Source organism: Odocoileus virginianus, chromosome 24, assembly GCF_023699985.2.
Source record: "Odocoileus virginianus isolate 20LAN1187 ecotype Illinois chromosome 24, Ovbor_1.2, whole genome shotgun sequence".
Taxonomy (NCBI): Eukaryota; Metazoa; Chordata; class Mammalia; order Artiodactyla; family Cervidae; genus Odocoileus; species Odocoileus virginianus.
In genome coordinates, this window is record NC_069697.1 from 647,112 (window position 1) to 673,903 (window position 26,792).

Sequence of the window (26,792 nt, forward strand, 5' to 3'; positions counted from 1 at the left end):
ATGTTGAGTGGTTAGAACATCTAGGCCACACTCTCCTGTCTGGGGAAGATGAGGGCTCTCCACTTCCTCTTTGTTCAGCCCTGACATTCAGGACAAAGCATCCCATCACAGCCAAGAGTTATGGGCCTGCAGAGAAACAGAAATTATTCCTGCCCAGAAAAATAGGCTGGATCTCTTGAAATAAATTTGTAGAATCCCATACTGAGACTTAAGGCTTACCAGGTGGTTCAGTGGTAAAGAATCTTCCTGCAATGCAGGAGACCAGGGTTCAGTCCCTGGGTTGGGAAGGTCACCTAGGGGAGGAAATGGCAACCCACTCCAGTATTCTTGCCTGTGAAATCCTATGGACAGAGGAGCCTGGTGGGCTACAGTCCATCAGGTCACAAAGAGTCAGACAAGACTGAGAACATACACATACATTGATATTTAAACCCATAAACTCTAATTTCCAGCAAGGGGCACACCCCCTCAATCACTATCACTGTTTGAATAGAGAAATGTTGCCACATTTTATTTTAGACTTTGAAATACAATAATTAATATTTAATACTTATGAAGGGTGAATTTAACTCAGATGACCATTATATATACTACTGTGGGCAGGAATCCCTTAGAAGAAATGGAGTAGCCATCATGGTCAACAAAAGAGTCTGAAATACAGTACTTGGATGCAGTCTCAAAAATGACAGAATGATCTCTGTTCGTTTCCAAGGCAAACCATTCAATATCATGGTAATCCAAGCCTATGCCCCAACCAGTAATGCTAAAGAAGCTGAAGTTGAACTGTTCTATGAAGACTACAAGACCTTTTAGAACTAACACCCAAAAAAGACGTCCTTTTCATTATAGGGGACTGGAATGCAAAAGGAGGAAGTCAAAAAACACCTGGAGTAACAGGTAAATTTGACCTTGGAGTATGGAATGAAGCAGGACAAATGCTAACACAGTTTTGTCAAGAGAACGCACTGGTCATAGCAAACACCCTCTTCCAGGTGGTCAATATCGAATTCAGATTGATTATATTCTTTGCAGCCAAATATGGAGAAGCTCTATACACTCAGCAAAAACAAGACCAGGAGCTGACTGTGGCTCAGATCATGAACTCCTTATTGCCAAATTCAGAATTAAATTGAAGAAACTAGAGAAAACCACTAGACCATTCAGGTATGACCTAAATCAAATCCCTTATGACTATACAGTGGAAGTGAGAAATAGATTTAAGGGACTAGATCTGATAGACAGAGTGTCTGATTAACTATGGATGGAGGTTCATGACACTGTACAGGAGACAGGGATCAAGACCATCCCCATGGGGGAAAAAAAATGCAAAAAGGCAAAATGGTTGTCTGAGGAGGCCTTACAAATAGCTGTGAAAAGAAGAGAAGCAAAAAGCAAAGGAGAAAAGGAAAGATATTCCCATGTGAATGCAGAGTTCCAAAGAATAGCAAGGAGAGATAAGAAAGCCTTCCTCAGCGATCAATGCAAAGAAATAGAGGAAAACAACAGAATGGGAAAGACTAGAGATCTCTTCAAGAAAATTAGAGATACCAAGGGAATATTTCATGCAAAGATGGGCACAATAAAGGACAGAAATTGTATGGACCTAACAGAAGCAGAAGATATTAAGAAGAGGTGGCAAGAATACACAGAAGAACTGTACAAAAAAGATCTTCATGATCCAGATAATCACAATGGTGTGATCACTCACCTAGAGCCAGACATCCTGGAATGTGAAGTCAGGTGGGCCTTAGAAAGCATCACTACGAACAAAGCTAGTGGAGGCGATGGAATTCCAGTTGAGCTATTTCAAATCCTGAAAGATGATGCTGTGAAAGTGCTGCACTCAATATGCCAGCAAATTTGGAAAACTCAGCAGTGGCCACAAGACTGGAAAAGTTCAGTTTTCATTCCAAGGCCAAAGAATGTTCAGACTACCACACAATTGCACTCATCTCACACGCTAATAAAGTAATGCTCAAAATTCTCCAAGCCAGACTTCAGCAATACGTGAACTGTGAACTTCCAGATGTTCAAGCTGGATTTAGAAAAGGCAGAGGAACCAGAGATCAAATTGCCAATATCCGCTGGATCATCAAAAAAGCAAGAGAGGTCCAGAAAAACATCCATTTCTGCTTTATTGACTATGCCAAAGCATTTGACTGTGTGGATCACAATAAACTGTGGAAAATTCTGAAAGAGATGGGAATACCAGACCACCTGACCTGCCTCTTGAGAAACCTATATGCAGGACAGGAAGCAACAGTTTGAACTGGACATGGAACAACAGACTGAAAAGGAAAAGGAGTACATCAAGCCTGTATATTTTCACTCTGTTTATTTAACTTATATGCAGATTACTTCATGAGAAATGTTGAGCTGGAGGAAGCACCAACTGGAATCAAGATTGCTGGGAGAAATATCAAAAACCTCAGATATGCAGATGACACCACCCTTATGGCAGAAAGTGAAGGGAAACTAAAAAGCCTCTTGATGAAAGTGAAAGAGGAGAGTGAAAAAGTTGGCTTAAAGCTCAACATTCAGAAAACTAAGATCATGGCACCTGGTCCCATCACTTCATGGCAAATAGATGGGGAAACAGTGGAAACAGTGACTGACTTTATTTTTTTTTTTTTTTTTTTTTTTTTTTTAAATTTTTATTAGTTGGAGGCTAATTACTTTACATCATTACAGTAGTTTTTGTTATACATTGATATGAATTAGCCATGGATTTACATGTATTCCCCATCCCAGTCCCCCCTCCCACCTCCCTCTCCACCCGATCCCTCTGGGTCTTCCCAGTGCACCAGGCCCGAGCACTTGAGTGACTGACTTTATTTTGGGGGGCTCCAAAATCACTGCAGATGGTAACTGCAGCCATGAAATTGAAAGATGCTTACTCCTTGGAAGGAAAGTTATGACCAAGCTAAATAGCATATTGAAAAGGAGAGACATTATTTTGCCAAAAATGGTCCATCTAGTCAAGGTTATGGTTTTTCCAGTGGTCATGTATGGACATGAGAGTTGGACTATAAGGAAAGCTGAGGGTGGAAGAATTGATGCTTTTGTACTGCAGTATTGGAGAAGACTCTTGAGCGTCCCTTGGATTGCAAGGACATCCAACCAGTCCTTCCTAAAGAAGATCAGTCCTGGGTGTTCATTGGAAGGAGTGATGTTGAAGCTGAAACTCCAATACTTTGGCCACCTCATGTGAAGAGCTGACTCATTTGAAAAGACCCTGATGCCGGGAGGGATTGGGGGCAGGAGGAGAAGGGGCCAGCAGAGGATGAGATGGCTGGATGGCATCACCGACTCGATGGACATGAGTTTGAGTAAACTCTGGGAGTTGGTGATGGACAGGGAGGCCTGGCATGCTGTGGTTCATGGGGTCACAAAGAGTCAGACATGACTATGCGGCTGAACTGCACTGAACTGAATTTCCCAAAATTCCAGATCCTTTTGTAAGTAGAAAAAGAAAATGGAGAAGGTTAAACATTTCATCAATCAGGATATTTGATTTTTGTTAAAAACACAACCAAAAAACCTCTCAAGACAAAGCAAAGGCAGGAAGCCAACTTGAAATGACAGCAATGAGTTCTCTCTGTGCCAAGATTAAAGGCCAGGGTCCTGAAACCAGATAGTCTGCCCAATTCACCAGGCTTGATCTTTTTAAATAACTTTAATCTGGTAGGATGTTGTTTCTCTTTCTAGGCCTTTTACGAAGTATTGACTAGATTTTTCCCAGATCAAGTGAAGCCATTTGTTTAAATTAGTCATCCTTATTTACTAGAAACCAATTGATATATTTCATCAAGTTTGATATTGTAAGTCAAATTATGAACAAGTGAAACTAACTTAATTGAAGAAAATGAGATCTTGCATTCCTTGACGATTTGATGAAATTGAGTTGTTCATGTTCTCACTTTCTCTCCCAAGCCAAAGCATTGCATTGAGGTCATTTGTCCAAGCCACTTTAAAATCAATTGTTAGTCATTTCACGAATGCAGCCAACTTAGCCTCTCTATGTGTCATATAAGGAAGTCAGGAATATCTTTAGCACCAGTTTCCCAGAGATGGAAGAAGCCCAGTGTTCCTCTCTAGTAGGGTACTGTAGTAAAAAGCCAGATGCATCCTCTATACCCTTGCAGGGTTGGCAGGCTTCCACAGATGCAGTCTTGGCAGCACAGAAGTAGTGATGGATTCACCATCCTATGCAGACCAGAGATTCAGTAAGGACCACAGCCTCCCTAGGGACCCTCTACTGTACAGCCCCAAGTTAATAGCAGGCTTTCTCCTTGTGGTTCAAAGCTACAGGGGCAACACCAGGGCAGCTTAGTGATAGGGTGGTGGCACCGTCCCTTGATTTTGTCTTTCAAGATGGGAACCTTGATTTTTCCCAATTAAAATATCTTCCAAGGAGATAGTGATCTGGCTGAGATATTAGTCACTCCCCACTGAGTAGAAAGGCTATTTTAGAGGTGCTGAATTTCTGGTTGCAGTCTCTGCTATTCAGTTCAGTTCAGTCACTCAGTCATGTCCGACTGTTTGCGACCCCATGGACTGCAGCACATCAGGCCTCCCTGTCCGTCACCAACTCCCGGAGTTTACTCAGACTCATGTCCATTGAGTTGGTGATGCCATCAAACCATCTGATCCTCTGTCGTCCCTTTCTCCGCCCACCTTCAATCTTTCCCAGCATCAGGGTCTTTTCAAAAGAGTCAGTTCTTCACATCAGGTGGCCAACGTATTGGAGTTTCCGCTTCAACATCAGTCCTTCCATTGAATATTCAGTTCAGTTCAGTTCAGTTCAGTCACTCAGTCGTGTCCGACTCTTTGCGACCCCATGGACTGCAGCACGCCAGGCCTCCCTGTCCATCACCAACTCCCAGAGTTTACTCAAACTCATGTCCATCGAGTCGGTGATGCCATTCAGCCATCTCATCCTCTGTCGGCCCCTTCTCCTCCTGCCCCCAATCCCTCCCAGCATCAGGGTCTTTTCCAATGAGTCAACTCTTCGCATCAGGTGGCCAAAGTATTGGAGTTTCAGCTTCAGCATCAGTCCTTCCAATGAACACCCAGGACTGATCTCCTTTAGGATGGACTGGTTGGATCTCCTTGCAGTCCAAGGGACTCTCAAGAGTCTTCTCCAACACCACAGTTCAAAAGCATCAATTTTTCAGCACTCAGCTTTCTTCACAGTCCAACTATCACATCCATACATGACCACTGGAAAAACCATAGCCTTGACTAGATGGACCTTTGTTGGCAAAGTAATGTCTCTGCTTTTCAATATGCTATCTAGGTTGGTCATAACTTTCCTTCCAAGGAGTAAGCGTCTCTTAATTTCATGGCTGCAATCACCATCTGCAGTGATTTTGGAGCCCCCCAAAATAAAGTCAGTCACTGTTTCCACTGTTTCCCCATCTATTTGCCATGAAGTGATGGGACAAGATGCCATGATCTTAGTTTTCTGAATGTTGAGCTTTAAGCCAACTTTTTCACTCTCCTCTTTCACTTTCATCAAGAGGCTTTTTAGTTCCTCTTCACTTTCTGCCATAAGGGTGGTGTCATCTGCATATCTGAGGTTATTGATATTTCTCCCGGTAATCTTGATTCCAGCTTGTGCTTCCTCCAGCCCAGCGTTTCTCATGATGCACTCTGCATATAAGTTAAATAAGCAGGGTGACAATATACAGGCTTAACGTACTCCTTTTCCTATTTGGAACCAGTCTGTTGTTCCATGTCCAGTTCTAACTGTTGCTTCCTGACCTGCATACAGGTTTCTCAAGAGGCAGGTCAGGTGGTCTGATATTCCCATCTCTTTATCTGCCATTACTCTTCCTCAACACTTCTAAGTTTAACCCACAAAGACACTATAAGCACATCATCGGAAAGGGATATGCTTTATTTGTTCTGCCATGTTGGAAATTTTGTACTGATTAAGTCACACAGTTTCAGCCTGTCACCTTGATAACCAGCACTGTTAATGCACAGCACAGTTCACTAGACTATGTAACCATAGCCTAACACAGTTCCATGTTCATAGTCTGGATGCTAGTAACTAGAGGGAAGATAACTGTCCCATATGAGGATCAAGAATATGGTCTTGGCTTTTGGACTCTGGGAGAAGATGAGGGTGGGATGTTTCGAGAGAACAGCATCAAAACATGTATATTATCTATGGAGAAACAGATCACCAGCCCAGGTTGGATGCATGAGACAAGTGCTCGGGCCTGGTGCACTGGGAAGACCCAGAGGGATCGGGTAGAGAGGGAGGTGGGAGGGGGGACTGGGATGGGGAATACATGTAACTTCATGGCTGATTCATGTCAGTGTGACGGAACCCACTGCGATGTTGTAGAGTGATTAGCCTCCAACTAGTGTAAATAAATGAAAAAAAAAAGAATATGGTCTTGGGCTTGTTAACATGCCGTTATAACTACTTGAGCGGGCCAGCAAAAAATATTTCTTAACCAGTTAAAAACTTTTTAGTACCTATATATAATATTATATATATGACACAGTGATTTTTAAAAAATGTATAGCCCTGATGTTTTTGTGTCTTGTCTTTACTTTCTCCACTCTGAATTTACTGCTTTAGAAAGAACCTAGTCCTGGGTCAGCAAACATTTTCAGATATTAAGTATTTTAGCAAAAGACCATGCAGTACCTGTCTGTCCTCACCACTCACCCTGTCATTGTAATATGAAAGTAGCCTGATCAGTATGCAAACAAACGAACGTCTGCATCTCAGTGAGTGGAAGCTGCTCAGTCGTGTCTGACTATTTGCGACCCCATGGACCATATAGTCCATTCTCCAGGTCAGAAGACTGGAGTGGGTAGCCTTTCCCCTCTCCAGGGGATCTTCCTAACCCAGGGGTCAAACCCAGGTCTCCCACATTACAGGCGGATTCTTTACCAGCTGAGCCACTATTTACCAAAATAGGTGACAGGCCAGATGTAGCCTGATCTAAACCAAAGGTTGATGAAGTCAGGAAACTGCCTCTCCGTGTGTCCCCAGCACCCGGCACACAGTGGGTATTCAAATCTGTTAACCTATATGAATAAAAATAGATTTCAAGAACCAAGAAAGGATCCTAGATCAATTGTAATAACAAAATGAATCACACCTAGCAGTGTGGAAACAAAGTAACTTGCCAGTAGAGAGACAACTGCTGAATAATTGAAACTCAATTTTATTTCACACCCAGGATTAATCTCTGGCTTTTATTCTTGATTTATCCACTGGATTATCTTTTGGGAATTTATTCTTGGTTCAAAACACCATTAAAAGATGCATTAAACTTGGGCTGTGGCCCTACATACATTTGCTCCTTTAAAAAGTGCTCCAAGTAGAAACAGACATGTTGAAGAGCTGCTTCTTTTCCGTGTGTTCCCACTCACACATTGTTTTAATTTTTCAGCTTCATCAAGTCAGGTAGCTGCTGCTGCTGCTGCTAAGTTGCTGCAGTCGTGTCTGACTCTATGTGACCCCATAGACGGCAGCCCACCAGGCTTCCCCGTCCCTGGGATTCTCCAGGCAAGAACACTGGAGTGGGTTTCCATTTCCTTCTCCAAAGTCAGGTAGGCTGCCACCTAACTGATTATTGACAGTCTTCAGTGGTTTTAGCTAAAACTTTGGCAGTTGATTTTTTTAATGAAGGGAGCCAATGTTCTAATAAAATTCAACCCTCTGTACCTAGAGAAATTATTCAGTTTTTTAGAACTTGCTTTCAGACCAACTTATCCCAGAAAGGCTTCATATCTTCCCTCTCTTTCAGAAATTCTTCCTTTTTGCAGTCAACCGTTACAGCTGATAACTTACTGGCTATAAAAAGAGTTTTTAACTTTCAGTACAAAATAAACAAAGTGACATTACAAATAAGACTTATGAAATGATAAGCACCCTACTTTTAAAGGCATTTACACAATATCCTTATCATAAGATGCTCAGGGGGCAAAATAAAGGAAATTAGAATTATAATCACCCAAAATAAATAATTTGCCCATCTGGTTAAAAAGAGAAATGCTGGTATTAAAGATTTATAACAGAAATTCATCATAAGAAGAGACCTGTGTAGTTTCTTTACTCAGCTTAGCTTTTTTAAAATGACTTTCTTCCTGCTCCACTGAGGTAGGATTGACAAATAAAAATTGCCTAGACTTAAGGTCTACAACTTGATAATTCGATACACATATACACTGTGAAATGACTACCACTATCAAGCCCATTGGGCTTCCTTGGTGGGTCAGTGTTAAAGAATTTGCCTGCCAGTACAGGAGACATGGATTCAATCCCTGGGTTGGGAAGATCCCCTGGAGAAGAGAATGGGAACCCACTCCAGTATTCTTGCCTGGAGAATTCCATGGACAGAGGAGTCTGGCCGGCTATAGTCCATGGGATCACAAAGAGTCAGATACAACTCAGCAACTAAACAACGACAAAACCAAGCTCAGTAACATGTCCGTCACCTCCCATAGTAGCCCTATTTTTGTTTGTGGTGAGGCCCCTTAAAAGCTATTCTCAGCAAAAGTCATGTATACATTACATCATTATTACCTATAGCCACCATGCAGTACATTAGAGCCATAGAACTTATTCATTTTTCCCCCATGGAAAGGCATTTTATTTTAAATATAACAGTATGTACATGTGAATCCCAAACTCCCAACCTATCCCTGCCCCCCCAAGAGAAGGAACTTAGGGTTTACTTAGGTAACCCTAAGTTCCTTCTCTGGAGAACTTACTCATTTTATAAGTGGAAATTTGTACCCTTGACCAACATATCCCTATTTCCTCTACCCCCCAAACTCCTGGCAGCCACTATTCTACTGTTTCTATGAAGTCAACATTTTTAGACTCCACAAACAGAAGTTAGTGTATTTGTTAACAACAACAACAATAAAATCTCAATATTCAGGGGCAGAAAAAAAATATACCTATATACCTGACTTCCTTTTTTTTTTCCATTTATTTTTATTAGTTGGAGGCTAATTACTTTACATCATTGCAGTGGTTTTTGTCATACATTGAAATGAATTAGCCATGGATTTACATGTATTCCCCATCCCGGTCCCCCCCCCCACCTCCCTCTCCACCCGATCCCTCTGGGTCTTCCCAGTGCACCAGGCCCGAGCATTTGTCTCATGCACCCAACCTGGGCTGGTGATCTGTTTCACCCTAGATAATATACATGTTTCGATGCTGTTCTCTTGAAACATCCCATCCTCGCCTTCTCCCAGAGTCCACAAGTCTGTTCGATACATCTGAGTCTCTTTTTCTGTTTTGCATATAGGGTTATCATTACCATCTTTCTAAATTCCATATATATGTGTTAGTATACTGTAATGGTCTTTATCTTTCTGGCTTACTTCGCTCTGTATAATGGGCTCCAGTTTCATCCATCTCATTAGAACTGATTCAAATGAATTCTTTTTAATGGCTGAGTAATATTCCATGGTGTATATGTACGACAGCTTCCTCATCCATTCGTCTGCTGATGGGCATCTAGGTTGCTTCCATGTCCTGGCTATTATAAACAGTGCTGCGATGAACATTGGGGTGCATGTGTCTCTTTCAGATCTGGTTTCCTCGGTGTGTATGCCCAGAAGTGGGATTGCTGGGTCATATGGCAGTTCCATTTTCAGCTTTTTAAGAAATTTCCACACTGTTTTCCATAGTGGCTGTACTAATTTGCATTCCCACCAACAGTGTAAGAGGATTCCCTTTTCTCCACACCTTCTCCAGCATTTATTGCTTGTAGACTTTTGGATAGCAGCCATCCTGACTGGCGTGTAATGGTACCTCATTGTGGTTTTGATTTGCATTTCTCTGATAATGAGTGATGTTGAGCATCTTTTCATGTGTTTGTTAGCCATCTGTATGTCTTCCTTGGAGAAATGTCTGTTGAGTTCTTTGGCCCATTTTTTGATTGGGTCATTTATTTTTCTGGAGTTGAGCTGGAGGAGTTGCTTGTATATTTTTGAGATTAATCCTTTGTCTGTTGCTTCATTTGCTATTATTTTCTCCCAATCTGAGGGCTGTCTTTTCACCTTGCTTATAGTTTCCTTTGTTGTGCAAAAGCTTTTAAGTTTCATTAGGTCCCATTTGTTTATTTTTGCTTTTGTTTCTAAAATTCTGGGATGTGGGTCATAGAGGATCCTGCTGTGATTTATGTCGGAGAGTGTTTTGCCTATGTTCTCCTCTAGGAGTTTTATAGTTTCTGGTCTTACATTTAGATCTTTTATCCATTTTGAGTTTATCAGACTATACTACAAAGCCACAGTCATCAAGACAGTATGGTACTGGCACAAAGACAGAAATATAGATCAACGGAACAGAATAGAAAGCCCAGAGATAAATCCACGAACCTATGGTTACCTTATCTTCGACAAAGAAGGCAAGGATATACAATGGAAAAAAGACAACCTCTTTAACAAGTGGTGCCGGGAAAACTGGTCAACCACCTGTAAAAGAATGAAACTAGAACACCTTCTTTTTTTTTTTTTTTTTTTTTTTGGTCATACCATGTGGCATGCAAGATCTTAGTTTCCTGACCAGGGATCGAACCCATGCCCCCCTGCACTGGAAGCCCAGAGTCTTAACCACTGGACTGCCAGGGAAGTCCTCCCTTTCTTTTTCTGATCTATCTTTTCAAAAAAGTCTTACTACAATGCCTTTCTTTTCTCCAAAAACAAATTGTATCTAGAGGTTTCAGAATATTAGTACTGCCCTAAAAAAAGAAAAAGATGTATCTACAGTATCTTACTTATCCTCTACTAGAGCCCAGATATGCCTGGTTATCAAAATCATGAAATCATCCAGTTAGTCTTTAGAGCGTGCAGATGGCTGGCCCCACTAAAGGGTCGGGCTGAAGGTTCTGTTAGTTTTGATTTAGACAGTCTTCAGATAGTCCTCACAGCGTTTCAGATTTGGGAACCCTTGCACCAGAAGACTCTCTCCCAGCAGGACTGCTGTATCTGGTACACACTTTTATGATTCAAAAGGCCCCAGATTCCTTTTCTCAGCAGTGAGCAGATTTTCTTTTCGCCCTTTTGATCTTCACTAAAAATTAGGTGCCAGCAACAAAATCCTATTTACTCTTACTGTAAGCCCAGCATCTGTCTTAACAACCACAGACCCTCTTTCATTTTGTAGCCATTCCAGTCTTTGAAAACAAAGGCTGATGTTCACACACAGAAGTATACTTTTCAGAAAGCCACAAAATAAAGTGACTGTTTCTTGTTCTGATTGCAGAAAAACCATATGTCAGTTTAAATATCTTCTGCCCTGATTACACACATCAGTATGTGAAAATATTTACGGAACCTAAGTATAGAACTCAATGTAACAATGCGAAATCCCACCCACCACACTTGTGAAATTCAGAAACACAGCACTGATAATTAAAATGAAGAAAAACAAGAACAACAAATATTTGCTGAGTGTCTCTCTGTGCCAGGCAATGGGCAGATGAACAGAAACTTTCATTAAAAAAGACAGCATTTTAGTAAGTGATTTCAGCGCCATGATCGTTGAATTCCTTCATTAATATTTCCCAGCAAGTATTTAAGTTTCCCCAAAGAAACTGTATTTTAGCAAAGAAATTTTTTTAGATACGGTAACAATTGGTTTTTTTTTTCCTATATTGCTGAGATTTTAAATTTTTTTTTTTTGGCAGATTCAACAAAACTGTTGGCTTAGGTTCATTTTGTATACAGCTGATTTTGTATACTTTTGATAGTTCAATTACATGTCCAACAATAATACTTCTTTTTTCTCTATGGAAAGTTTAGCATGAGTTCTTGTATTTTAGAGTTTCTAGACTTCACTTAGGAGAGATTTTAGATATTAAGTGAGCTCAGTTAGAAACTTAATGCTACATTTCCAAAGCAAGGTTAAGGATGAAACTAAGACAGCAGCAATAAAAGGGGCAGGGGCAGTGAAGAAGACAAAGAGTGTTAAGCATGTCTCCAAGATTATTTCTGGTTGTCAACTTGGAAGAATTGTGATGCTGTATCTACCAAAATGGAAAACACATAAGGAGCCAATCTGGTGCTGACACAAAGGAGGAGAAATGATGACTTCAGTCATAAATGCATGGCATGTCTAGTGCCAACAGGACCAAATGCCTTCAGGTGAACTCCTCAACTGGTAGAAGAAAATAACACCCCTAACTGAATTCTCAAGAATAAGGGTCAAAGAAGATACATACAATGCTCTAAAGGATTATGTATCAGGGGCTTCCCAGGTGGTGTCAGTGGTAAAGAACCCACCTGCCAATGCTGGAGACATAAGAGATGCAGATTCAATCCCTGAGTCAGGAAGATCCTCTGTAGTAGGAAATGGCAATGCACTCCAGTATCCTTGCCTGAAGAATTCCATGGACAGAAGAGTCTGGCAGGCTACCATCCATGGGGTCACAAAGAGTTGGACCTGACTGAGCACATGAAGACGTTAAGTATACATATCAAGTATCTATTTGCCACAAGGAAAGGAGGTATTTGTTTGCTGCATAACAAAAAAACTATATAGCTCAAAGGGTTTAAATAATAAGTAATTTTTTAGTTCTGGGTTCTGCTGGTGATTGAATGGTTCTTCTGGTCTCAGCTAGACTCACTCATGCTCATATAGTCAGGTACCATCTGTTTGGCCTGGGTTAAAGTTTTGGCTGTGACAGCTGGGCTGACTCAGCACTGCTTGACGCAAGGTCTCACCCTCCAACAGGCTCATTCTCAAGGCAGTGGGAAGGCTTAGCAAGGGCGGGTGAGAGCTCACCAAGCCAACTGAGGCCTGGCTCAGAACGGGACACAGCTTCACTTCAGCACATTCTGCCAGCCAGAGCAGCTCAAAGGCCAACTCAGATTCTGGGAGCAGGGAAATGGATTCTACCTCTAAATGGGGAGAAATTCAACACCATAAGGCAATGGGTACGAATCAGGGAGAGGCAGCGAACTGGAGCCATTTCTGCCATCAGTGTATCAGACATCAAAATCAAATTTTTCTGATACAAACTGTTTTCTCATCTTAGAGAAGGTGAATAAGAGATTTACAAAAATTTCAGAGATGAAAGGGAATTGAGCTATTAGGCTTTCAAATCCTTTAATGTACTCAATGTGGAAGCACAAGGAGGTCTGCTCACTCATAATCAAATAGCTAAATAGTTACAAAGCCAAGATAAAAAGTTTTTCTAAGTTCTGGAACTATGCCTTTCCATCACACCACACCCCTAGTTCCCTGGAGTGTTCAGCCTCTTTAAATAACATGGTAGTAATAACTTTTTAATCAGGATGTGCTTTTTTTTTCAGAACAACTTTTGGAAATGTGTATTTGTTTAACACAGATAATGAAATCCTCAATCGCAAAAAATACTCTGAACACAAGGAATTCTTTACAAGTGATTCTATCCATCCATTATCCATCATTATGAAGAAATATAAAGATAATAGTGATTAAATACAATGACTAAATACTACTGAGAGAAAATTATATAAATGGGTTTATTGTGATTTATATAATAAGTTTGACTCAGTTCATCTTGAATTAATAATTTCTTAAAAGGTAGAACATTAAAAAAAAAAAAGGTAGAACATAAACCATGCCACTTATTTAGGGCTTCTCAAAACACTTCCTAATCCATAAAAGTTACTCTCATGCTATTTGATTTTTCTAGTTTATTTTCCTTTTGTAGTAATTAAGGAATTCTTAGTTAAAAGCAAAATGTAAGTTAATAGATGGCTTACTTCTCATGCATAGAAAATTAATTTAAGAATATAGAAATTTTACTCTTTTCTATTTTTGTACACTTTACTATATTTCATGACCAGCTTTTATAAACCAGCTTTTATAAATGAAAGCTATTGAAAATGGCTTTTTTAAAAAGTGCAAATAACTAATTAACTAAACAGTAAATTCAGGAAAATGATTAAATAAATTCTGGATCTTCCATACCAAAAAAAAAGAAAGAAAGAAAATCAAATCAGAGAGTAGTGAAAATGCCTTAAAGATAATGTTATAATCAAAAAAAGAAAGAAGAAAAAGAAATAAAATGTTTAACTAGAACACACTTCAGTCAGTTCAGTTCAGTTCAGTCGCTCAGTCATGTCCAACTCTGTGACCCCATGGCTGCAGCACACCAGGCCTCCCTGTCCATCACCAACCCCTGGAGCTTGCTCAAACTCATGCCCATTAAATCGGTGATGCCATCCAACTATCTCATCCTCTGTCGTCCCCTTCTCCCCGTGCCTTCAATCACACAGTTACAATTTTTAAAATATGTACAATAAAAAGGATGTATAACAAAATATGCACAGTGTTTTCTTTCTTTGGATGAGAGAACTCTAAGTGATTTATATTTTAATGTACTTTTAATTGATCAAAATAATTTAAAAATTACATTATTTAAATGGTTAGCAATTGAAAAACAAGAAGGAAAGTAAGCCATGAGATTAAAGTGATTGCATATATTTAAAATGCAAACTTTTGAAGATAATATATTTGGGTAGAATAAATACTAACAAAACATTTAAAGTTGATCATCATATTTTTTAATCATCCTACACTCAAAACGCATCTTGAGACCATAAAATTAGAATGTATGAGGTAACAATCCCATTTCAAAGATAAAAAGTTGATTCATACCCAGAAAGATTAAATGACTAACTTTTCCAATAATATATAACCAGTCCACTGTAGAATCAAGACTCACAATCTAGTCAAGCTCTATTTTATCATTCTGTCTCTCTAAAAAATGCTAAAAGAGACAATAAATTAAAATGCTGAGAGTTAACAAATAGTGTCTTACCAGGTTTTTAAATATGTGATTGTCTGGCTCATCTTCTCTCATTTATGAGTTCGTCTCTAGGAATAGTCAGTCAGTTAGTTCAGTCTTTCAGTCATGTCCGACTCTTTGAGATCCCACGGACTGCAGCAAGCCAGGCCTCCCTGTCCATCACCAACTCCTGGAGTTTGCTCAAACTCATGTCCATCAAGTCAGGGATGCCATTCAATCATCTCATCCTCTGTCATACCCTTCTCTTCCCACTTTCAATCTTTCCCAGCATCAGGGTCTTTTCCAATGAGTCAATTCTTCTCATCAGGTGGCCAAAGTATTGGAGCTTCAGCTTTAGCATCAGTCCTTCCAGTGAATATTCAGGACTGATTTCCTTTAGGACTGACTTAACTTGATATCCTTGCAGTCCAAGGGACTCTCAAGAGTCTCTCCAATACTACAGTTCAAAAGCATCAATTTTTCAACACTCAGCTTATTTTAAAATGTTCTCACATTTTCAGATTTGCATATGGACAAGACAATATATTTTAAATTTTTTTATTTTACTAGCTTGATCTCATTTCAGATATTTTTGCTTTTGATAAAAAAAACCCACAATTTCCTTCAGTCATGTTAGTTTAGGGGAAAAAAGTAACACAGAAAGCTAAGAACTTAAACATCTATTCCTTTATCACTAGTAAGTGTATGGCAGTAAGTACCACAGAGCAAGTCTTGTCATTGGTGAATTTCTAGCTTATTGAAATAAAAAGACGCATATGACATGGTGCCTGATTTCAAAGACCTTATTGTAAATTAGAGACAGACAGATACACAAGCAACTAAGAGCAACAGGAGGTTGTAGTTACTTATAAAGATGTCGTTACAAGCTTAAAAGAGGGACTAATTATTTCTACCTTGGGGGATAAGAGGTAACATTGTCAGGAAGTGCTTTGTAAAGTCGAACTTGGGCTGAAAATTCCTCAAAAAAAATCCAAGTTATAAAAAAAAAAAAAAAAAAAATCTTCCTCTTTCCTGGCTGGAACCATGGAGGGTGCAGAAGAGAAGAAAAAGAAAGTTCCTCCTGTGCCAGAAACCCTTAAGAAAAAGTGAAAGAATTTCGCAGAGCTTAAGATCAAGCGCTTGAGAAAGAAGTTTGCCCAAAAGATGCTTCGAAAGGCAAGGAAGACACTTATTTATGAAAAAGCTAAGCATTACCACAAGGAATACAGGCAGATGCACAGAACTGAAATTCGAATGGCTAGGATGGCACGAAAAGCTGGCAACTTCTATGTACCCGCGGAACCCAAATTGGCATTTGTCATCAGGATCAGAGGTATCAACGGTGTGGGCCCAAAGGCTCGAAAGGTGCTCCAGCTCCTTTGCCTCCGGCAGATCTTCAATGGCACCTTTGTGAAGCTCAACAAGGCATCAGTTAACATGCTGAGAATTGTGGAGCCATACATTGCATGGGGGTACCTGAATCTGAAGTCTGTAAACGAATTGATCTACAAGCGTGGTTATGGCAAAATCAACAAAAAGCGAATTGCCCTGACAGACAACGCATTGATTGCTCGATCTCTTGGGAAATACGGAATCATCTGCATGGAGGATCTGATTCATGAGATCTATACCGTTGGAAAACGTTTCAAAGAAGCAAACAACTTCCTGTGGCCCTTTAAATTGTCTTCTCCGCGAGGTGGAATGAAGAAAAAGACCACCCATTTTGTAGAAGGTGGAGATGCTGGCAACAGGGAAGACCAGATCAACAGGCTTATTAGAAGGATGAACTAAGGTATCTACCAGGATTCTTTTTGTAATCTGGTCCGTTAATAAACAATTGAAACAAACAAACAAACAAACAAAAAAACCCTAGCAACTAGGTTTGAAGACTTTACCAATTCAAATGACCATTCTATGTATTAAGAAGATAGCAAGAGATATTTCATAGAAGATGTGCACGCTTGCACAATAGCTTTAGTCATGTCTGACTCTTTGTGACCCCATGGATGGTGGCCCTCCAGGCTCCTCTGTCCATGGGATTCTCCAGGTAAGAACACTGAAGAGGGTTGCCAGGCCCTACTCCAGGGGATCTTCCCGACCCAAGGATCGAACCCACGTCTCCTGCATTGCAGGCAGATTCCTTGCCACCAGCTGACCCCTTCATAGAAGATGGTTCCCCTCAAATCAACATTCAATCATCTTACCTAATGTTCACAATTTTATAAACATATATACTTATGAATCGAAAAGTATGTGATCAGCTCTATGCTAAGTGTTATGGAAGGTACTAAAATGAGACATATTGCCATCCTGTGAAGAGACAGGCAATATTGTTATAGAGTCAATATATGAACATGTGGGAATTAGTGTACTAGAGAAATTCTAGCACATTTAATACACACAAAAACCAGCAATATTATAACAAATATACCTTACAATTCTGATGGCCTAACCTAATAAAAGTCTATTTTGTGTTCATGTAAGAGTGCATTGTGCACATTCGTGGTTTGAAATTAGCTTCCCTCCATTTGATGATTGTATAATATCGCAGGCTTGGCATATGTTTTGTGTGGCTAAGCAGCCTGCAGGAGCCTTAAACTGACACTAGCCCCTCCCTCCAGCCCATGCCTGAGACAACAGCCCATAGAGTCACAAGTAAATGTCAGTTCCTGATATGCTCCCCAACCACTTTGTAACAAGCAGTCTCACCCACTCTTTGCCAGTCTGAACTGTCGAACCTGGTCCCAGCCCTGGAATCCCAAAGCACTCTACCTGTAGACCCTAGTAAAATCATATGCCCCCAATCCTACTGTCTCTGCCTGCGCCCTTTCTTGGCCTCTGCACGAGGTGCTTGAGGCAGACCATGCATTGACAGTGCTTCCAGGAGCTCTGAGCGGCAAGTTCCTCTCCTCCAGTTCCCCTGTTGTCTTTCTGAATCAGGGCTCATCATCCAACACTCCAATTCCACATAACAAACGTGAATCCTTAGGGCCACAACAACAATGCAGGAGGGCAGGCTCTTTCCAGCTTGTCTCTCTGTCACTTGCTGGAGTCTTAGCATCTTCAGATGGTAGCTGGTGGATGGGGGAAAGAGAATAAAGAAGGCACACCACTTCCAATCTCCTCAGTCCAGAAGTGAAGTAACTCACCTTCCCTGCTATCCGCTGGCAGGAACAAGGACACAGTCCCACCAACACCTGGATGGCTAGCTAGGTAGCTGCTTCCCAGCAACGACTCAACAACAGGAGAGGTGGAGAACAAATTCCAGGTGGATACCAGCCAATTTCTGCCATAGATTTTGCTTGCACATGGAGGCTAGATTTTTTTTTTCTGTCACATTAAAAAAAATAGCTGTTTGTAGATCTCATCTGGAGCTTTCCCAGTGGCTCTGCAGTAAATCATTTGCTGGCAATGCAGGAGACACAGGTTCAATCTCTGGGCCAGGCAGATCCCCTGGAGGAGGGCACAACCCACTCAAGTATTCTTGCCTGGAAAATCTCATGGACAGAGGAACCTGGTGGGCTACAGACCATAGGGTTACAAAGGGTCAGACATGACTGAAGTGACTGAGCACACGTGCGTGATCTCATCTGTGATTGTTAAATAAACTTGGTCTTCACTAACACTTCTCTTCAAGTCTTTAGATTACCTATCAAAATGCATATGCGTCTGAAACTAGAATCCCTCCAAGCCATCAATTCAAATTAATTATGCTTACATTTTGCCTCTCAGAACTACTTCATAGTTGACAGCACCTTATGTGAAATCATTTCAGCACATGAGCAAATGACACTCTTTGGGCAGCTTATTCATTCATTTAATAAACATTCATGGAACACCTATCATGTTCTAGGACACACAATACTTAGGAGACAAAGACAAGCTAAGATATCCAGGATGGCTAGAGAGAGAAGCTGAATTCTGTAATTAAACTGAGATTCTGTGAAGTAACAAAAACAATATGTTAAAACAATCTGTTACAAATTTTTAGATTTGAGGCCCCAAACCACGAAAGTACCTAGACTACCCAACATGGCAGAGCAAAACCTGTAGGACAGAGATGGGTAAGAGACGAGGTTAGCCCTGAGAAAGAAAAAGGTAGTCTTCACAGTTACACCAGATGTAGATTTAACAAGAGGCCATGATCAAAATGCTGGCTCAAAGGTAGCAAGATGGAAAACTGGCTGAGTGACAGTGCTCTTCGTGGAACCAGAGAAGTTCTATAAATGATAGCATTTTAAAAGAGGATGTAAGTTTTAACAGAGTCTGTGAGTTTGAAATACCTATGCATATCCATGTAAAAATTTATCTGGGTGTAAGGGAAATTATACATGCAAAGAAATTAAATGCAGTCTAAATTCCAGTCTCACTCTGTTTTTCAAGTTGCTTTCTTAAATTAGTGTGCATGTGTGCTTAGTCGCTTCAGTCGTGTCCAACTCACTACGACCCTATGGACCATGGCATGCCAGGCTCCTCTGTCCATGGGATTCTCCAAGCAAGAATACTGGAGGGGGCTGCCATTTCCCCTCACCTAAATTAGTGCACAGGGGAAGAAAAGAAAAGAAAGAAAAGGGAAAAAGGAAAGCCAAACAAAGGCAGATAACATCATTGTGTCTTTATAGTATTAGATCTGGCAAGATTTAGTCCTCTTTTTCAGAGGCTCTTGCATTTTGCAAATCGTCTACTTTTTATAACAAAATCATCTGGCCTGGTCTTCATTCAAACACTGACACTTCATCTGATATCTTGAAATATAAAAAACCATACAGTGTTTTAGGGAGGGACCACCTGATTCTTTAAAACCAAATAAAATAAAACAAAGGTGCCAATTTAAGGCAAACCTGGATTCATTTTAGGTTTGGTGTGAAAACTGTTAGGTGCGGTGGTTCCGCTCTATTTCATCTCCTGGAATTTACACTCTGATCACTGTGCATTGTTTTCAGTTTTTCAAACCTATATATACCAGGATCAAAATTCAAGGTGGGAAAGGAAGTAGCCTATATTAATGACATTTTTTAATGAATGTAATTTAAACTTTTCTTAGTCACTCACATTTGCACTGGTTTATTTTGTAATCGTTCCTAACAGCAATAAACACTCATGTAGTACTTAACAGTGTGGGATACTGTTCTAATTCTTCACATATATTAACTCATGGAACCTTGACAACAACCCATGAGGAAAGGACTCAAATAATCACCATGTTAAAGATGAAGAAACTGAGTCACAGAAAGGTTAAGCAACTTACAGAGGGTTCCACAACTGGCAATGGCAGAGGTAGACTGTAAACCCAGGCCATCTGGGACTTTCCTGAAGGTCCAGCGGCTAAGACTGTGCTCCCAGCGCAGGGGCCCCAGACCCTGCATACCACAACTAAGACCCAGCACTGCCAACTAAATAAATAACAAAAGCAAAAACCTAGGCCGTCTAGCTTTGGAACCTGGTCTCACATCTCTTCTGCTGTATTGTTTAGCCCACTTTACAAATAGTATGTCTCTTTTATTGTCTTTCGTTGTTTGAAGATTTGTTCTGAGACCCCTGGGGCATAAGATACAAGACTGCTTCTTCACACAGTATGTTCATCCAAACTGTCCTTGCCAACTAAGCCAGATGCCAGCCAGTAGTCACCATGATCCCTTTGCTTTTCCAATCATCTAATTACAAAAGAGTGACTGCTGAGAGTTAATAGACCTCCTCCACTGGGAAGGAAGTAGCGATGGGAGAGCAGGGAAGACTCCACCTCACAGCTGCCTTCCTTCCTTCCACCCAGGAGTGCTGAGGAGTTAACAACTGCCTGTGGAAGCAGGTAAAAAGGAGGGTGAGGAAGGCCGCACAGTTACCGTGCTGGCAGCTTTGTGCTGAGAGTAAATAACTATCACCTTTCACGGAGGGTAGATAACCTACCTGAGATAAAGGAGTTAGTTCAGTTTAACTTCAAAGCCCAGACATGTTCCTTCCACAGTGTGAAGTGCAAGCTCAGAGGGAGAAGACAAGTTCCTTTTGATACCTGTTCATTTCATTGCGTCTTAACGGTTCTTCTATAAAAGCAGCATATTGAATAATTTTCAACATTGGTTTCTGGTTGGTATTACTACTAAGTGCTTACTATTCTTTATTGCAGTTCATGGCATGCAGAATACTGAAGAGTGGCTTTATGAAGTAATCTCTAGGGAGCATAAAGTGAGCAAACACTAGGATAGTGATATAGCAATAATAATCATATGTCTTAGTAACTGCCCAAATTGACCTAGAATTTTTTTTAATTCTCTCTCAATGCGAATCTATGTACTTGATTGACAGATATTTTCATTTAAAATAATCACTTAAAATTTGAAATACCTATGCTTATTTTCTCCTGATTAAAATATAATGGGAAAGAGTTGGAAACCTTTCCTTAAAAAAACAAGCAAATAAAAAGAATCAGTTTTTAAATTTAGCAAAATGCCTACATAGGGTTGTTGTGAAAATAAGTGAAATAATATGTTTAAAGGGCATTTAGTATGATGCCTTATGGGTCATAAATGACCAATAAGTGGTAGAGATTTTTATTAGGAAAGCACTGTAAAATTAAAATATTTAAAACTTCAAAGCTCTACTGACCACCAAATTTATGGCTTCATAAAATGTTTTCATAGTATTTTAACCAATTTAAATTATAACTTTTAACTACTTTTTATGTAAATAACACACTAACCAAACTTTTCTATTTATTTTTATACACAAATCCTTGAAGTATTTTTCAAATATTTCTATTGCCCATATCTATAAAATAAGTGCTTTTAATTCATCATTGGTACACAAAAGTGATAGCAAAGAATTCCAACTGGTCTTCTTCAGAAGAATATATCCTCTCTTTCTGCATTTTTAAAAAAAGTTTACAGATTCCAAAAGAAACTTCTTTCTATCACTTTTTCCTGTTCTCTGAGGCTATTAATATTCAGAGAATGCTGGTTTTAAAAGTAAGGTTCTGGACACATTTGTAAGCAAACTTATTCTTGTAATGCAATCATTAGAATCACAAGAATTACAGTGACCACACACATGCATCAAAACCATTGTGGTTTGTGGGCTGTCAAAAACACTTCTAAAGAGAAGAGAAAGAAACGAGATTCTGTTGCATTTGTGACCTCTAGAGGCCAACATGAATGTGATATATTTTATTCATTCAACAGGCCCTCAAAGTACAATCTTCAAGAGTTTAAGATTTATAGGCTTTAGAAAATAGAGCAAATTCAAGGGAAGAGAGGTCCCATTTTAGGTGGATATGTTGCCTTGAACTAACAACCACAAACCACAAATTGAAGTTTTAAATAATAATTGGAAAAAGCCTCAAACTCTTGGAGAACCTTCATGGAAAATGAAAACCTTGCCTACTTCATGGTGGAGCTGTCCAGACTAATTACTTATTGTGAGTAATCATCACACTGAGGATGAACATGGTGAAACGCACCCATTGGACCTTGGAGGAAAAACTGGAATCTAGTATTTGCTAGTTACATATCCTGGAAAAATCATTAACCTCTGAACCTCAATGTCATCATTTGTAAGTTAAGTATTCATAATAAAACCTACCTTGCAGTGATGTTTATAGATTAAATGAGATAACATATATTCAAACTATATCTTGAAAACTGCCAAATATTAAATCTGTAACACAAATTTCATTGTCATTTTATTACTATTTGCTCAGATGTTTCCTTTTGTCTCTAAATGATAATACTTTTTTACCACAGTGATAAAACCAAAACATTAGTCTGATAAAGATTTCTTTATATTCAAAAAATTTTTGAAGTAGAACTTGCTACACTTCCTCACTACATTGTGTTACTTGCACAAAAAGTCCTAATAACTGAATAGAATAAAGCATGGAGCAGCAGTAAGTTACCTGCCCTATTAGATTATTTCCCTTTGTCCTAAATAATAATGGTATAACCTGTGATATGTTAGGGCATTTCTTCTCAACATGCTCAGAAGTAGTATCTACTCACTTCCCCCCACACATTGCCAGTGTGTTCAGGAACTTTCAAGGGCCAAATTTTCCAAGTGAGTCCCTTTCACAGTTGGAGTGAAGTCTGAATTGTTACATTTTGGCACGTTCATGTAGCCCACCTATCATATAGGAAAGGTTGGATAGACAATAGCTAAATACGTCGTTCCCTGGTTCTGTATTTATTCCCAAAAAGCATAGGTCTAGTCACCGATCCTTTACTGCAAACCTTCTCCCATACCACAGAACATGAGAGAAATTCACTTGACTATTACAATCACGTCGTCTCTAACCTCAGTACCACTCCCAAACCCTCATCTATTAGCTGTCTCTCATGCCTCACAGCTTGTTGTTAAATCTCCACTATCTACGTCAAACATCAGACCTCCTCTACTAAAATCTGTCTTCTGTTGTTCTCAACAACTAATTTAACTTACAGATGCCTTAACATAGGAACTCATAAACTTCCTACCATCTCCTTACCAGTGAATTTTAACTCACAACCGTTATTCCATTCTTCCGTCCTATTTCAGTGAATTAGGTTATCTTCTGCCTGAACTGAGCCGAATCGTCACACCGTACCCTAGATCTATGTTCAGTCACAATTAAGTTCAACCACAAGGGAAGGAAATACACAAAATGCATTTCTCTTTTGCAAAAGCTAAGACCTTACATAAGCAAATCAAGACTAATTTAAACAGCTCTCCAATTGTTGCAGGAAGGGGGACCCCTTCCAGGGCCTGAAACTGGGCTCTTGTCTAACACTCGGAAATAAATTGTCCAAGAAGACACATGTGCTGACAAAGCAAGAGATTTTACTGGGAAAGGGCACCCAGGTGGAGAGCAGGAGGGTAAGGAAACCCAGGAGAACTGCTCTGTCACATGGCTCACAAGTCTCGGGTTTTATGGTAATGGGATTAGTTTCTGGGTTGTCCTTAGCCAATCCTTCTGACTCAGAGTCCTTCCTGGTGGTGCACGCATCGCTCAACCAACATGGATGCCAGAGAGAAGGATTCTGGGAGGTGGTCAGACAGATGGTGTCTCCTTTTGACCTTTCCCGAACTCTTCTGGTTGGTGGAGGCTTATTAGTTCCCTGTTCCTTACCAGGACCTCCTGTCATAAAACAACTTATGCAAATGGTTGCTATGGTGCCTGGCCAGGGTGGGCGGTTTCAATCAGTGTGCTTCCCCTAACACATTCATGAGAGATATGGTTCCTTTTGACATATGTGTCCATTCTCAAAATACGGCTTCCACCTCATGGTCCAAGATAACTACTGAACTCCAGCCAATGTGCATGCACTCCAGCCAATACACAATGCATCAACTTCTCTCTCATTGGCCAGAACTTAACCACAAAGCCCACACAGCTACAAAAGAAGCTAAGAAACATATTCTTAATATGAACAATCACATGAACACAGCTAAAAACCAAGGGAAGCAGAGTGGAAAAATGGATATTGAGGGAGAAGAAATAGAGTCAACTAGAGTCCTCTCCTGCTTTCTCATACTCCTCATTATGCTCACATGTTCTCTCTCCTATAACTTTTAATTCTCCCTCTAGTGAATCTTTCCTTTAACCCTTCAAGCATCTTTCTAAACCTTGTGTCTCTCTCTACTGCCATGTTTTCTTCCTCTTCTCTACCAAGACTTTTGAAGACTTTGCTCATTGTCTTCACTTGCAGCATTCACTTCTCAGCCCTCTGCTGTGTTCCCCCAAAGATATGTTGAAATCCTAACCCCTAGTACCTGTAAATGTGGTCTCACTTGGAAATAGGGTTTTTGCAGATGAAATGAAGTTAAGAGGAGGTCATACTGGATTAGGGTGGGTCCTAAATCCCCTGGTGCCTCAGGCAGTAAGGAATCTGCCAGAAGCAGGTGACCTGGGTTCGATCCCTGGGTTGGGAAGATCCCCTGGAGGAGGGCATGCCAACCCGCTCCAGTATTCTTGCCTGGAGAATCCCTGTGGACAGAAGAGCCTGGTGGGCTATAGCCCATGGGGTCACAAAGAGTCAGACATGACTAAGCACAGCACAGCATAAATCCAATAACTGTTATCATTATAGGAAGGCCATATGGAAACATAGCAACACTGAAGAATACCTAAAAAGCACTATGTGAGGATAGAAGAAGGGGTGTGTCAACAGGCTGGGGCGCACCAAGGATTGTTGGCCACCACCTACAGCTAGGAAGAAGGGAAGAAGGATCCTCCTTGGCAGTCTACAAGGCCCTGCTGACACTATGATTTCAGACCTGTAACGTGTAGACTTCTGATTTACTCTCTACAGTGAGACAATAAAGTTCCGTTATTTTAAGCCATTGAGTTTGGGGCACTTTGTTATGGCAGCCCTAGAAAATTAACACAGCTCCCAGCCACTGCACTGAAACAACCTTTGACTATGTCATAATGGGCTCTTTGTAATTCAGAGGGCAATTTTTAAGACATTAAAATTCTATCTCTCTATAGCGTTGGTATATACAAAATGTTGTACTCCCTGCCATTGAAATCCTACTGGTTTCTTCATAGCTTTCAGGCTCTTCTACCTTTAGAAACTTTCCTTTCTAATTCTTCTTTTCTTCATACCCTAAGTATTCCTGTTACCTACTTCCAACTTAATATGTTAATTGAGCCAAGATATCCTTAACTCCCCTGATCCTGCTCCCAAATTCCTAGTGAAATGAGTAGAACAGTGTGTGCTTCAGTCATGTCCGACTCTTTGAGATCCCATGAACTCCTCTGTCCATGGGGATTCTCCAGGCAAGAAGACTGGACTGAGTTGCCCGGCCCTTCTCCAGAGAATTTTCCCAACCCAGGAATCGAACCAAGGTCTCCTGCACCGTGGGCAGATTCTTTACTGTCTGAGCCATCAGAGAAGCTCCCACATTTTAAAAATCTATTTTTCAGCAAATATTTAGTTTCTATCACATTCCAAACACTGTGCCAGTATGGAAGATACAGAGATAGATGGACAAGGTAGACCAAGGTAGACTGGCCTCACAAGCTTTATCCTTGCAGGGTTGGATAATAAACAACCGAAGAAATACATAAAGCAATTACAAGTGTCATACACAGCATAAAGGAAATAAATAGGATGATGAGATAGAGCAGGAGTCAAAAGAATGTTTTCTGTTGATGGTTATATAGTAAATATTTTAGGGTTTGCAGGCCATATGACCCCTATTGCAATGACTCAAGTCTGCTATCTCAGCACAAAAGAAGCTACAGGCAATATACACATGTATAGGTATGCCTGTGTTCCAATAAGCTTTTTTCTACAAAAACAGGCAATGTGCTAGAGTTAACCTGTGAACTGTAGTTTGCCAAACCTTAAGAGAGAGAAAAAAATTGGGATAGATCATTTTTGATAAAAGGGTCAACAATGGCCTCTTAGAAGTGGCATTCGATTTGAACCTGAAAGGGAGAAGGAGCCACACCTCCCTGAGTCTGCCAACCAGTCTCTGGATTAGCAAGGACAACAAACAAGTGTTTCATTCTTTTGTTAGCATCTGAAAGATCTGAATGATAATCCATATAATCTACAAAATTCGTAACTTCAAATGGTGGGGAAGCATCATCTCCAGTGTAGGAATTTGCAAAAAAGAGAAAGACCACTCAACTTAAGACATTATTTAACAAGTGCTCGGGCCTGGTGCACTGGGAAGACCCAGAGGGATCGGGTGGAGAAGGAGGTGGGAAGGGGGACCGGGATGGGGAATACATGTAAATCCATGGCTAATTCATTTCAATGTATGACAAAAACCACTGCAATGTTGTAAAGTAATTAGCCTCCAACTAATAGAAATAAATGAAAAAAAAAAAAAAGACATTATTTAGTAGTTTTAAAGAGGGCTGGGGATCTGAAGCACTAGATAAATACTTTTCTTTAAACAGACCTTCTGAAATAAATGACAGCATTACAAATGTCTTACCTGTATTCTAGGCAAGAGTGGAAAATACAGTATATCTATAAAAAAGGAATAATCTAAAGTATGTAAATATAGTTTCATTCAAAATCATTATCACCACAAAGGTATCAA

The 26,792-nt window shown here is 40.1% G+C and overlaps 1 protein-coding gene and 1 pseudogene across 3 annotated transcripts in view; one reads left to right on the plus strand and one right to left on the minus strand.

Moving 5' to 3' along the window:
• Positions 1-26,792, minus strand: part of LOC139030790 (uncharacterized) — a 200,032-nt gene that overhangs the window by 126,782 nt on the left and 46,458 nt on the right. The window lies entirely within an intron of this gene.
• LOC139030899 (large ribosomal subunit protein uL30 pseudogene) lies at positions 15,918-16,597 on the plus strand (annotated as a pseudogene).